Source organism: Balaenoptera acutorostrata, chromosome 8, assembly GCF_949987535.1.
Source record: "Balaenoptera acutorostrata chromosome 8, mBalAcu1.1, whole genome shotgun sequence".
Lineage (NCBI taxonomy): Eukaryota > Metazoa > Chordata > Mammalia > Artiodactyla > Balaenopteridae > Balaenoptera > Balaenoptera acutorostrata.
The window spans coordinates 21,214,050-21,226,737 of record NC_080071.1 but is presented as its reverse complement, the minus strand read 5'-3'; the positions used below and the strand labels follow the sequence as shown (position 1 = coordinate 21,226,737).

At 34.7% G+C, this 12,688-nt stretch overlaps 1 protein-coding gene across 5 annotated transcripts in view; it reads left to right on the top strand.

Moving 5' to 3' along the window:
* WDSUB1 (WD repeat, sterile alpha motif and U-box domain containing 1) overlaps window positions 1–12,688 on the top strand; it is a 74,492-nt gene that overhangs the window by 61,189 nt on the left and 615 nt on the right. The window lies entirely within an intron of this gene.

The window sequence follows — 12,688 nt, the reverse complement described above, 5'->3', positions numbered from 1 at the left end:
TCTGCCTGTTTTCTTCTAGGAGTTTTATGGTGTCAGGTCTTACATATAGGTCTTTAAACCGTTTTGAGTTTATTTTTGTATATGGCATGAGAAAATGTTCTATTTCCATTCTTCTACATGTAGCTGTCCAGTCTTTCCAGCACTACTTATTGAAGAGACTGTCCTTTCCTTATTGTATTTTCTTGCCTCCTTTGTCATAGATTAATTGACTGTAATTGTATGGGTTTATTTCAGGGCTGTCTATTCTGTTGCATTGATCTGTGTCTGTTTTTCTACCAGTACCATACTGTATTGATGACTGTAGCTTTGTAGTGTAGTCTGAAGTCAGGGGGCATGATACCTCAGCTCTGTTCTTTCTCAAAATTGCTTTGGGAATTTGGGGTCTTTTGTGTAAATCTATAGATTGCTTTGGGTAGTATGGACATTTTAACAACATTAATTCTTCCAACCCAAGAGCACCGGATATCTTTCCATTTCTCTGTATCATCTTCATTTTCCTTCATCAGTGTTTTATAGTTTTCACAGTATAGGTCTTGTATTTCCTTGGTTAAGTTTATTCCTAGCTACTTAATTATTTTTAATGCAATTTTAAATGGGATTGTTTTCTTGCTTTCTCTGATAGCTCATTATTAATGTATAGAAAAGCAACAGAGTTCTGTATATTAACCTTGTATCCTGTACCTTCACTGAATTTATTCTAATTTTTTTGGTGGAGATTTTAGGGTTTTCTATATATAGCACCATGTCATCTGGAAATGTGACAGTTTTACTACTTCTCTTCCAATTTGGATGCCTTTTCTTTTTCTTATCAGATTGCTGTGGCTAGGACTTTTAATACTACGTTAAAGAGATGTGGCAAGAGTGGGTATCCTTGTCTTATTTCTGATTTTAGAGGAAAGGCTTTCAGTTTTTCACCATTTAGTATGATGTTAGCTGTGGGTTTTTCATAAATGGACTTTATTATGTTGAGGTATGTATCCTCTATACACAAGTGATTTTTATATGTTGATTTTGTATCCTGCAACTTTGCTGAATTTATTGTTTTTTGTGTGTGTGGAATCTGAATTATCCTCTTTACATATTGCTGAGTTTGATGTGCTAATACTTGCAGTATTTTTATATATGTGTTCATAAGGGGATATTGGCTGTAGTTTTCTTGTAATGTCTGTCTGACATGGTATGAGGGTAATTCTGGCCTCATAAATGATTGCTAAGTGTTTCCTCTTCATTTTCTGAGTTTGTATGGTATTGCTGTTATTTTTTCCTTAAATGTTTGTTAGAACTTACCAGTGAAGTCATCTAGGCCTGAAGTTTTTTGTAGGAGAGTTCTTAACCACAAATTCAATTATGATTTCAAATCCAGCTTTAATAGGATAGTTCACAAAATTAAATTTGTGACTGTTCTCTCTTGGAGGTTTGCGTTTTTTATCATCTTAAAATACTCTTGTTGGTATCATTTAATGTATTTTGTCTTGAATTTTGTCTCATTCATTTCAGTCTTGGCTCTCTTGTTTTTTTAATAGCTGCATGGTATATTTCTTTCATTTTATGTATTTTTAAAATAAACATAAGTGTACATCTTGAATTTTCACATAATTAAGTCAAGAAGGGTAGTCAATATTGTGACTTAATATTAATCAGAAGCACTTTTTTTATTTTTATTTTTGAGTGTATATATATATATTTAATTTTACTGAAGTATAGTTGATTTTCAGTGTTAATTTCTGCTGTGCAGAAAAGTGATTCAGTTATACACATATATACTTTTTCATGTTCTTTTCCATTACGGTTTATCAAAGGATATTGAATATAGTTCCCTGTGCTATACAGTAGGACTTTGTTGTTTATCCATCCTATATATAATAGTTTGCATCTGCTAATCCCAAACTGCCCAACCTTCCCTCTCCCTTGGCAACCACAAGTCTATTCTTGTTTTGTAGATATGTTCGTGTAGTATTTTAGATTCCACATAAAAGTGATATGGTATTTGTCTTTCTCTTTCTGACTTAACTACACTTAGTATGATAATCTCTAGGTCCATCCATGTTGCTGCAAACGGCATTATTTCATTCTTTTTTTATGGGTGAGTAGTATTCCATTTTACCATATCTTCTTTATTCATTCATCTGTCAGTGGATATTTAGGTTGTTTCCATGTCTTGACTATTGTAAATGGTGCTGCTATGAACATTGGGGTGCATGTATCTTTTTGAATTATGGTTTTCTCTGTGTATATGCCCAGTAGTGGGATTGCTGGGTCATATGGTAGTTCTGTTTATAGTTTTTTTTGAGGAACCTCCATACTGTCTTCCATAGTGGCTGCACCAGTTTACATTCCCACCAACAATGTTAAAAGGGTTCCCTTTTCTCCACACCCCCTCCAGCATTTATTGTTTGTAGACTTTTTAATGATGGACATTCTGACCAGTGTGAGGTGGTACCTCATTGTAGTTTTGATTTGCATCTCTAATAATTAGTGATGTTGAGCATCTTTTCATGTGCCTCTTGGCCATCTGTATGTCTTCTTTGGAGAAATGTCTATTTAGGTCTTCTGCCCATTTTCCAGTTGGGTTGTTTGTTTTTTGTTGTTGAGTTGTATGAACTCTTTGTATATTTTGGAAATTAAGCCCATATCGGTTGCATCATTTACAGATATTTTCTCCCAGTCCATAGGTTGTCTTTTTGTTTATGGTTTCCTTTGCTGAGAAGCACATTTTTATCTCAGTTGAAACAGAGTGTGTGTCTCTTTTGGGTCTAGCTTCTTTAAGTATCATGTTTGTGTGATTTGTTCATGCTGTTGCACAAAGCAGTAATCTGTTCATTCTCATATCAGTATACAGTTTATTTATCCATTCTACTATTGATAGTCATTGTTGGCTATCATAAACATGCTGCCATGAACCTTTAATCATTTTTTGTGTGTGTGAATGTACAAATGCATTTCTGTTGGGTGTATTCCTAGGAATGGATATACATAGTTATCTGGAGTGGTTGAATCAGTTTATACTTCCACCAGCAGTGCGTGAGAGTTCTAGTTGCTCCATAGCCTTCTGCACATTTAGTATTGCCTTTGTTTTTCATTTAAACCTTTGTGGTGCCACCCATTCATTTTTAAATTTTATTACTTTTATTGAAACAATTGTAGATTCACACTCTGTTCTGTAAGAAAAGAGAGATTTCTTGCACTTTTCCCAGTTCCCTCACTGGTAGCATTTTGCAGATGATACTGTACTGTTACAACTAGGGTATTAACATTGATGTGATCCACAAATCTTTAGATTTCCCCAGATGTGTATTAAGTTGTATACAGTTCTGCCCCTTTTGGAAGTTTGAGTATCAACCACTAGTCAAGACAAAACCCACAAGGACCCCTCCTGTTGCCTTCTTATATAACTATATCCATCACCTGCCTGCTCTCTTCCCACCTCCACTCCAGTTTGTCCTGTTTCCAAAATTTTGTCATTTCAAAATTGTTATATAGATGGGCTCATACAGTATATAACCTTTTGGGATTAGTTTTTTTCATTTAGCATAATTCCCAGCTAGTCACCATCCATTTATTTTTAGCCTTCCTGTGTTACTTTTAGAAGTCTTCCCTGTGGAAAACATACAGTTGAATTAATTTAAAAAAATTCAGTCTTATCTTTAATAGAACTGAACCAATTTCTTTTGCTTTCTTCTACTTCCCTTTTCCCCCTTCTTTCCTGAATTGATCACATGTCCTTTTTGGCTTTTTTCTTCCTCATGGTGTTTTGGAAGGCCTATACCTTACATCTGTTGAATTAACTGTCTCAGAAAAAAATTTCTGAGACTTGTTTCTGCCTTACATATCAGCATTCTTACACAGTATTCTTTTCATCTATCCTTTTAAATGATGACTGCAGCATGTGCTTGGTGAAAAACACTTAAGCAACACAGAAATAAATATTTTGAAAATGTGGAGACTTTTCCATACTCTGGTATATCCTTCCAGATATTTTTCTAGCCACTTTTATAATTTTGTTCTATAAAACAAACAGGATGATACATTAAAAATTTTTTTAATTTACTTAATATATATCAGATAGTATTCCCTTGTTAGTATATTCAGAACTACTTCATTCTCAACTGCAGGACAGTATTTTATGGTATGGATGTTCCATATATTAACTCTTAACTCTGTTAAGACATTTCTCCAAGTAATTCTGCAGGAAAAAAATCCACAGTCATATAGTATATACAGGTATACTTGTTGAAATATTTCTGTTGGATAAATTCTTGGATAAGTTCTCAATACTGATAGGCACTGCCATATTTAATTTTTTTGTTTTAATTATGCTCACCTTTCATTATTTTTAAATATTGGCATGTGCAATTTTTGTCCATTTTTGACCTCCAGATAAATTATAAATCATTTTGTTTTGCTACAAAAGAAAATCTCATTGACATTTTGATTAGAGTTACAGAAAATCTAAAAACGAAATGTTAATTTGGGGGTGGAGTGAGTAGGGATGACAACTTTGCACTAGTCAAGCTTTTCGTCTATTCTGAACATTTAAATATGTTAATTTTTAGAAAAATAATAAGTAAGTGTTCACATTTATAACTCATCATTCTAAATTGTAAAAACCTAATAAACCTTATCTGAGCATGCTGATTTTTCTCTCTAAAGCCTTCACAGTGCTACTGAACCCAGGTCCGGCTGCTTGCTGATTGAAAGCCAATTCTCAAGAGACAAGTGTTGGTAGGAAAGGAAACGTTGCTTTATTTTGGAGGCTGGCAACTGGCGGGGAGGACAGATGCCTGTCCAAAGGCTGACTCCCCCGGCCAACAATCAGGGGGCAAGAGCGTATATAGACAGAGGGAGGGGGCTACATGCAGAAACAGCACAGTCAGCTCCGACAGTCATCTTGAAATTGGTCATCGGTGGCCTGACCAGCGTCATCTTGATTGTTTTAGGTACAGTTAATCTTCAGTTCCACGTTCGGTTTGTTTCCATTTCTTTGAGGCCAATTCTTGGAATTGTGGCAGCTTATGTCATGGCCACAGCCTGGTCATCATGTAGGTAACTTCTTCCACCTGGTGGAGGTTTCAGTATCTGTAAGACAGCTCACAGGATATGGCTCAGAATATTATCTGTAGCCCTTAAGGAGGAAGTAAAGGTCCTTGACTATGCTTAATGACTATTATTATTTGGTCTCCTTTGACGGTTTTCCTTTGTTTCTGTTTCACTCTGATTAAACTTATTCTTTGGCTAAAGTTTTTCCACAGACAGAAGGCAGGCTGAGGACATGGGGGGTGGGGGGCAAGGACCATAGGGTCCTGCTCTGTTTCAACAGTGATTTATCTCAATTATTTATAGAGAATACATTCTTTAGTGTCTGTTGTTTCAGTGCAAGTATAATGTCAGTTTCTGATTTTTTGTTTCAGTTTGATATGTATTTTTATTTCTCTTGTTCAGGGTACACTGCTTCTTGAATGAATTCTGTGCCTTTTATCAATTCTGGAAAACTTTGCTATTCTCATTCTGTACACCTTCTCCAGCCTGCCTACCAGTCATCTATTCTGCATTGTGTTAATGCTATACCATCGAGATTTTTTTTCAAAATTTCAGTATTTGTCATTTCTGGAAATCTGATTTAGCATGTAGATTAAGGTGCATAGACTGCTTGGGTTTAAATCCCAGCTGTGTCTTTCCATACTTGTATGATCTTGGAAAGTTATTCAGGCCATGCATGAATTTCTCCATAAAGTTGTACAGATTAAATAATACAGGTAACAGTGCCCTGGAACAGCCTAATGATACACAATTAGCTGTATAAGTATTAAATATTTCTTTTTCATAGTACATTGTTTTAGATTCATTCCCATTTTAGGAATACTCACCGGTTGTTTCTATTATCAGTTTCTGAGGTTTGTGTGATCCTAATCCTTCTCTTTGTTTCTGCGTGCTTGTCTTCAGTCAAGCATTACCTGTGGAAGTTGAGTACAGGAAGAGGGCATATAGCTCCAAAGGAGTGTTGGGCTTGCTTTGTCCGTTTCTCAGGACAACAGGTGGGCAGCGGTGGGCTAAGAACTTGGACAACAGATGTATTAAAAATTCAGAGCCCAGGCCTGTGAGCTAATATTTTTCACTTGAACTTTTTTCACTAGAGCAAAGCCATTTGAACCTGTAAGTCAGCTATCCATGTTAGAAATGGTGACTAAAAGAAGCACCTTTTAAGTATAATCTAGTAAGAAATTTTGGGGTTTACTTAATCTTTATTACTAGAAATAGAAGTGTATGGAATGAATAAAGCAAGTGTCATTACTTTGGTATCTTATCACAACTTAATTATCTGAGTATATTCAATAATTATGAAGTAAAATTCTGTGAATAGAGCTTATTAAATATTGTTTATTTCCTAGAACTATCTGGTATAGCTCTTGCTTTGTCAACTCAGTGTCTGTTTATTTCCTAGAACTATCTGGTATAGCTCTTGCTTTGTCAACTCAGTGTCTATCTTGGTTTATAGCAAGAGTCAGATGGTACTGTCTGGGCAAAAATAATTTTAAAAATTATTGAAAGCTTTAAAATCCTTAGGTCAATTTAAAAAATATGAAAACAAGCAAACTTAGTTAATAAATACTGAATGTAATGTGCACTATATATTTTCTTTTAAAAATTGTCAGCTTTTTCCCCTAGTGATACATGTTTGATTTCAAATAAGCTAACTCTAGTTATAGTAAACTTCAGGCATGAATTTTTAAAAGAAACCCAAATTTTCAGATGCAGTTATTTCTAGTTACAGTGTTTCATTGCTTTTTAAAATTATACATGACAGACAGACTGTGGGGTGGGGAAGCGGTCCTTGCTTTGTATTGTAGCTCTGATTGATAATACCTCTTAGTGCTTTGGGATGAACTTTGGTAGAACAGTTTGAAAGCTGACATATAAATAGCAATGTTCTAGATCCACTCAGAATTCCTACTTTCTCTGGTAAACAAATGTTTCAGGGAATATATTTGACCCCAGTAGAAAACTGTTGATTATTCCAAAGAATCACTACTTTATAATATCGCAGAAAGCTTATATTAAACTTTAGGATAAACTGTAACCAGTGTAACTGACTTTCTTATAGCAGGAAGCTTCTACCTCCATAGAGTGAATGGGTTGATATTTTATTCACTGCTACCGCTCAAGAAACTGACAACCCACAGGCAGGGAAGGAAAAATTATTCATTTAAGGGAATTCAATTAAAGGTGATAAAATGCTATAAGATGATAATATGCTCTAACAATGTAGATATCATACAACTATTAAACATGGAGAGTAGAAAGTATGAAAAGTTGAATAAGCTGATTGATTATTAACTGAGTAAAAAGCCTATTTGAAATTTAGACACTGAGGGACAGAAAAATACTACTAGCTAATTTGAATATTACTTATAGTAAGGAACCAATAGACACTAATACTCTTGGTCTCATCTTTTTAAAAGGTATTAGTGTAAAGGTAAACCAGTAGATCAAAAATACAAACTTCCCTAAGTATCAAAATGGAAGAAACCAGCTCCTATAGTGAAAGAATTTATCTAAGTAATCTATAAAAATGTAAAAAAGAATGATAGAAGAACTATTACCAAACGTACTGATTGATAATAAACGATTTGGGTTAACTCATCCCTAAAGAGATGAAAGATCTGAGATTAGTTGACAAAGGATAGACAAAAATGAGACAGTTGCAACTAAAAATAAAGGAGTTATATACTTGCCTGCAAGAGAATTCAGACCAAAAATAAGTTAAAATGACACAGGATACTATATAATACTGAAGAGCACGATTCTCAGTGAGGACAACCATTACTAGCTATGCAGTCTCAAACACAGCAGCGACTTTCACAGAGCAGAAACTACAGACGGTGTAAGGAAATGTAAGGAGAAATACAGCACAGTAACAGACTTGATCATACCTCTCAGTCCAAAATAGGAAGTACACCTTCTTTTTGAATATATCACCAGAAATAACAAAAACACCATTGGGTCACCACAATGGAATGTAACTAAGAAATTAATAACAAAAGTGGGCCCCTTTCACCTGGAAGGTTAAAAACATTCTGTTATCATACGTATCTAGCTTGGTGGCAAATGAATTAGCTGTCAGTGAACTCACAGTATTTCACACACACATCATTTTTCAGTGATAGGCCAGTGTGATAGGTAAGATTGCAGTTCATTATATATCAGCTTTTCGTAAATAAAAATTGAGCATATTTTCCTACTGAAACTATTCTTACAACTCAATAGTAAGACAAATAACCCAACTGAAAAAAACAGGCAAAGGATTTGAATAGACCTTTCTCCACAGATGATATACAAATGGCCAATTAACACTGGAAAAGGTGCTCAACATCGTTAGGGAAGTGAAAATCAAAACCACAAAGAGAGACCTCAGAACCTTCACACCCACTAGGAAGACTAGAATCAAAAGGATGAAAGATGGCAAGGAGATGCAGAAATATTGCTAGTGGGAATGGAAAATGGTGCAGCTGCTGTTGAAAACAGTTTGGCAGTTCCTCAAAAAGTTAAACATAGTTACCATGTGACCACACAATTGTACTTCTAGATATTTATCCTAGAGAATTGAAAATATGTTCATACAAAAAGTTGTACTTGAATGTTCATAGCAGTCTTATTGATAATAGCCAAAAAGTGGTAATAACTCAAATGTCCCATCACTTGGATGGACAAATTTAAAAATCTGGTATATCTACACAATGGAATATTAATCAGATATAAAAGGGAACAGATACTTATACATGCTGCATAGATGAACCTTGGAAACATTATGCTAAGTGAAAGAAGCCAGACAACAAAGGCCACATATTGTATGGTTCTGTTTATAGGAAATGTCCAGAATAGGCAAATCTTTAGAGACAGAAAGATTAGTGGTCACTGGGGGAGAGGAATGACTGCTAATAGGTTCAGAGTTTCTTTATGGAATGATGAAAATGTTCTGAAATTAGATAGTGGTGATGGTTGCACAACTCTAAATTATACTAAGAACCACTGAATTGTATATTTAAAAGGGTGGCTTTTATGGTTTGTGACTTATTTCTCAAAAACAAAAGGTGGTAACAGTATCTGCAGAAGGCATCTATGTTCTCTAGGACTCAGGGAACAAAGGGAATGAGCTGAGGTTATTAGAACCTCACGTGGGTCTCTCAAAACCAGAACTCAGGCTTCTAAGAAGGGGGAGCTACCCAGCTGGTGCTTCTTTCTCTAAAGGGGGAAGGGTAAGCAGTTTGGGCAGTACCTACAGTGAGGCAAATAAAAAAAAATTTGGAGAGTATAACCAGTTACCCCTGCCAGATAAAGGGCCATGACCAGGCACAACACTGATACGAGCCTTCACCCTGTTTTTGTCTCCTTCTAGAGGAATCCTATTGCAGGATTTAACAAGGAGCCAGCTGGCAAAGCAGAAATGTGGTTTACAGTATCCTGGCTCCTAGCATGCTGAGTCCTCAGCATTATATATGGATTTGGAGCTGAGGCACCATAGGTTAACAGGGCTAATCAGCATTTAGCAAGTTACATCAATGAGGAATCAATAGCCTTCGTGTGTGTGTGTAAACAAAAAGCAGTTAAAAGGTATGATGGAAGACAATTTACAAGAACAAAAACAAAACACTAGACATAAGAAATATGCAAAATTTACCAAAACAACATGAGGAAAACCATAAAACATCCCTGTAAAGTTTACTTGGAAAAAAATGGAAAGCATAGCACACTGGTAGATAGGAAGACTCATCATGAGCAAGATGTCCCTATTAGGCTTTTTCCTAGAAATACAGAAGGTGATTATTAGGTTCCATTGGAAAGAACACACAACAAATAACCTAGAAAATAAAAAACAAAGAGCCCTACCAGATATTAGAACATGTTATAAAGTCTCTATAAAGTATACAGTGTGAGATGGGCACATGAATAGACAGACTAATGGAAAATAATTCTTAAAAATCCAGAAATTGATCCAAGTACATTTGGAAGTTTAGTGAATGATAAAAATGAAATTTTAAATCAGTGGGAAAAATAAGGAATTTTAAAAAGGGGTATTCTGACAACTAAGTAGTCATATGGAAAAGGATAAAACTGGCTTTATCTGTCATACTACACATCTAAATTAATTCCAAATGAATTAGACATATAAAAAATGAAACCTTTACAAGTCCCAGAAGAAAATGTAGGTAAACTCCTTGATAACCTGGAAATAGGGATACTTCCTAACCTGGACTCAAAATCCAAAAGAAATAAGTATAAAAATTGAAAAGTGTTCATATTCCATGGATGAAATAAACATTAAAAAAATTAATATCAATCCTTCTCAAACTCTTCCAAACAACAGAAGAGGAGGGAACACTTACAAACTCATTTTACGAGCCAGTATTACTCCTAAGAAAACCAGACGAGGACACCACAAGAAAAAATTACAGGCCAATATCATTGATAACCATAGATGCACAAATCCTCAACAAAATATCAGCAAACCAATTTCAACAATACATTACAAGAATCATACACCATGGTCAAGTGGGATTTATTCCAGGGATGCAAGAATTGTTCAGCATCTGTAAGTCAATCACTGTGATATATCACATTAACAAAATGAAGGATAAAAATCATATGACCATCTCAATAGATGCAGAAAAGCATTTGCCAAAATTTAATATCCATTTATGATAAAAAACTTTCAATAAAGCAGGCATAGAGAGCGTTACCTCAACATCATAAAGGCCATATATGACAAGCCCACAGCTCATATCATACTCGATGGTGAAAAGCTGAAATCTCTCCTTCCAAAGATCTGGAACAAGACAAAGATGCAGACTCTCACCACTTTGATTCAACATAGCATTGGAAGTCCTAGCCAGAGCATTTAGGCAAGAAAAAGAAATAAAAGGCATCCAAATTGGAAAAGAAGTAAAACTTGTCTCTATTGCATATGACATAATATATACAGAAAACCCTATAGAGCCCACCAAAAAACTATTATAACTAATCAACCAATTCGATAAAGTTGCAGGTTAACAAAAATTGATATATAAAAATCAGTTGTTTCTATATACTAGTAACAAGCTAGCAGAAAGAGATATTAAGAAAACAATCCCATTTGCAATTGCATCAAGAAGAAGAATATACCTAGGAATTTAACTTAGGAAGTAAGAGATCGGTACACTGAAAACTACAAGACATTAAGGTAATTGAAGAAGACACAAATAAATGGAAAGATATTCTGTGCTGATGGATAAGAATATCGTTGAAATGTCCATACTACCAAGCAATCTACAGATTTAATGCAATCTCTATCAAAATCGCAATGGCATTTTTCACAGAAAAAGAACAATCCTAAGATTTGTATGAAACCACAAAAGACTCCAAATAACCAAAGCAATCTGGAGAAAGAAGAGCAAAAATAATCATCATGTTGCACACCTGAAACTTTTGTCAGTTATATCTCAAAAATAAATCTTCTGAAATAGAGTAATCTAATAGAAAAGTGAGCCAAAAATATGGTCAGTTTATAGGAAAAAGAAAAGCAAATGGCTCAAACATACGAAGAAATGTTCTAGCTCCCTCATAATAAAATAAAACTACTTGATACACTATACCATTGCTCATGAGAGACTGGTAAAAACTCAGTTTGACAGCACATTCTCTTGGTTGGGCTCGGGAAAATTCAGGCAACAACATTGCTAGTGGGGAAAAAAATGGTAGAATTCCTGTGGAAGTACTAGCATTTCTAGCAAAATTGTATACATTTTCTCTGATGCAGCAGTCCTACTGCTAGAATCTCCCCCCAAATGATAACACTCACTGTTCATTGCAGCACTATTTGTAAAAAGGTATTGGAAATAACCCAGATGTCCCATCAATACATCCATACAGGGGAGTACTGTGGGGGAATAAAAAAGCAATGTATAGTTAAGTAAAAAACAAACCAACCAGGTACAGAATAGCGTGGAGCATGCTAACTTTTACATAAGAATGTATATGCACTGTGTGTGTACACATATATTTGCTTATATTTTCAAAAGGAAAGGGTAAACAGAAACTAACATACATGGTTACCTATATGGGAAGGGAGAGAACATGGGTTGGACAGAGAGACTCTTAATGTGACTTGTTTTTATAGTTTTTACTTTGAAACCATTTAAATGTTAAAATACATCATGAAAAACAAAACAGTCTCTAAAAATTGGGAGGATAAAAAGGAAAGCAAATGGACCACATTATATGTCCAGTAACATAATCAGAAATTTTGTTTTTTTCAAGTGATTGTCAAACACAGGATTTCAATTAGACAACCCTAGTGGATCTATCTTGGTGACAGAAAGAGCCAGAAAGAAATCTTAAAAATCTTTCACAGTCTTACATTAGTAATATAGTGGCATTGTTAGTTTGAAACAGTTGTATGCATTGCAGATTAAAAGAAATAGGTTAATGCGTAAATGTAATTAAGAACTAAGATTTTCAGTTTAAGAGAAAGAGCTACAAGTATAAAAAAAAGTAGTGAAGCAAAACCTCCAACCTTAACACATGCAAAAAAGTTTGTAAGAACATGGTATGAAACACCTTAGCCAATGAATCTTTTTTTTTTTTTTTTGGCATAGTAAATCCCTTTACTGTCAAGTCCTTTGTGGGGTGAGTTCTATAATCTCTTGGTATCTGTTTC